Raw genomic sequence first — 2,967 nt, 5'->3', positions numbered from 1 at the left:
ATGAGGCCATTTACACCTGGCATTAACATGTGTTTTCTGCCATCAGATTGCAATCAGATTGTGCTTGACCACTTGAAAGTACAGGTGTAAACGCCCCCAAGACACATTGAAGATGGATTGCGATCTGATCGGCCAAACCACCTCCGGAGGTGGTCAGGGACGCATTGTGTACACATTGAACACAAGTGTAAATGCAATGTGTCCTCTCAATCTGGATACAGCAACTGTATGCGGATTGAGAGGACTCCCATTTTGGGTGATCAAATTGCCATCAGATTGAAATCTGATCACCCAAAACGCATGTTAACGCTAGGTGTAAATGAAATCAGGCTAATGTGGTCAAGCACAATCTGATTGCAATCTGATGGCAGAAAACACATGTTAATGCCAGGTGTAAATGGCCTCAATGATTCAGCTCTGTCAATCATGACCAGCAGCACTGAAATCAATCTAACTTCTAATAAGAATCAAAGCTGTATTTATCCAGGGGGAACATGGACTGATTATTAAGTTATGCAGTACTGGAAATCTGAAGATTTCTAATGGTGGAGACTGGAGAGGAGCTTCTCTGGCTCGAGACGATTTCTTTGTCATCAGTGATGTCACTCTGTCAATGCAATTGTGATGTCATCAGTGATGTCACTCAAGCGATTGTGATGTCACCAGTGATGCTGTCACCAGTGTTGTGGGAACCAGAGAGCTCTTCCCTCGTATGAACCAGAGAACCAGCACCAGAAGCACTGTAAAGGCCAGTTTCCTCACCTCTCCTCTTAGCTAAGTCGTCGTACAACTTAAGAGCCAACCTCTAGAGATTCGTGAGAGTACACCCTCAAGCACGTATCTCGCCTCTGAGCTGAGTCGCCACACGGAGCCAACTTCCAGAGATTCGAGTACCCCACGCACCGGTGCTACACTACTTGAGCAGTGAGCAGTCAACTCAACTCCTGGACTCGGCACCCCCCTTTCACCGTACGTACCCTCACCTGTCCAGTTTGCTTTTAGACTGTCTGGTTTTATATCAACTAGAAGTTTTGTGCGCTAATGCATAGCCATTGTGAGATCATCATCAGTGATGTCATAAACCTTCCCTGCAGAGGCTATAAGTAGGACCGGTAGAGTTTGTGTAACCGCACTCAGTGAATGAAAGTCTGAGTGAGCAACTCCAGCAACAATGTGTGTGTGTGTGTGTGTGTGTGGCGGGGGGCTCATGGGTAACATGAGCTGCTCGAGCAACGCGAGCAATTGTGGGTGCCAGAATGCCACCCTACTCAAGCGATTGTGATGTCATCAGTGATGTCACTTGAGCAATTGTGTGTAGCGGAGCCGAACAGGCTGCCTTATATGAGATGAAATACCATAATGTATGATGAAGTCACTCTAAACTCACTGTTGTGTATCGCAGTCCCTATAGTCATATAGGAATATTATAGTGCTTTTTGTTATGGCATACCGCTGCCACCACCTGGTCATTACCAGTCATTACAACACACCGCCTCAACGCTGCAATCAGATGTTGGGAGTCAGTCAGTTACATGAGTGCCTAATTGGCGACCCACATGAATACATACACAACAACACACAGGATGATGACAATGGCAGGTCGACAGATACAGTTCAAGACAAGATAACGGCCAGTATCCACTTCATGGGTACAAAAAGCAGCGCCTACCGATAGTAGCAGATATTGAACAATAACTCGCTAACTGCTTGGCCCTTCTCTTAGGAAACCAGCCATCTGAAGGCCTCTCACAACCAGCTTATGTGCGCGCACACACACACACACACACACACACACACACACACATGCACACACACGGAATTTATGATTATCCATCAAACACATTTTACACTTTGTTTCTTTAGTAGTAGTAGTAGTAGTAGAAGTAATAGTAGTAGCAGCAGTAGATGTGTCATTGTACCTTTCAGTTTAATGCTATTTTTCAAATGACCGGTACTCCAAATAAACACAGTAGACTGTATAATAATGTGAAGGTGTGAATAAGGCAGAGAGAAAACTGCTTGCCTAAAAAGTCAGCCAGCTTTTGCCAACAGATTTAAACAAGAGACAAACAAAAACATGCTATGTAAAAAGAGCGCCCTCTGAAGTCTCATTTGATATGACAGTTGGCACATTTTGACACTTTGACTTGTGGTGAAAGAGGGGCCATTCACTCACTCATTGGCTGTTCAAAGTGCTGTGTTAAGCAGTGAAATGACGAGATCAGCTGTTCCCCAGCTTTCTCCAGTCAAAGAGTGATTAGCTATAGGCTGCAGGCTCCGTCTGAGGATGATGTCTTAAAGATGTCTGTTATCTGTTATGTATTGGTTTAGGTTCACCACCAAAGGTGAAAGGTCAGCCACAAGTCACTGCTCTTATTGAACAAACCAAAGTTGACTACATGTGCTCACTGCTTGCTCGTCCGATCGGTGAGGACATGCAATAAATTGAACAGGTGGTAAAATATCATCTTTTTTTTTGCAAACAGGTCAATTTGAGCTCACGGCTAAAATACCCATGTATTTCAAGGAGGAATGCTAACAACGCTAACAACCAAATCTAATGTGATGCAGTATGATTGATTAGATATTTATTATCGAACTGATCGATACGACACTGGTTGTCTAAGGGAAGACCTGAACCTGAACTGATTTTGATCAGATTGAACACATGGGACAGTATGCATGAAGATGAGAGTGCCAACACCTTCTTAAACATCAATTTCAAGGACTTTCCAGGCCCAATTCCCTCAGATTCAAGAACATTATAGTTTGAGACACGGATCAAGGTTACGGTTACAACACAGAATCTATATCATGAGAACTAGCAGCTTTATAGATGCTCACGACAACTATTGAAAAGAGAGAGGTGCTTGAATGTGTGAACACATCTCAACTGTGCTGTGCAGGATACCTGCCATTTTTGGCATGAAAACTGTCAAATTGAAAGACATTGAACATCATCTACTA

Source organism: Poromitra crassiceps (assembly GCF_964638095.1).
Source record: "Poromitra crassiceps genome assembly, chromosome: 17".
NCBI lineage: Eukaryota > Metazoa > Chordata > Actinopteri > Beryciformes > Melamphaidae > Poromitra > Poromitra crassiceps.
This window is presented reverse-complemented; position numbering follows the sequence as displayed.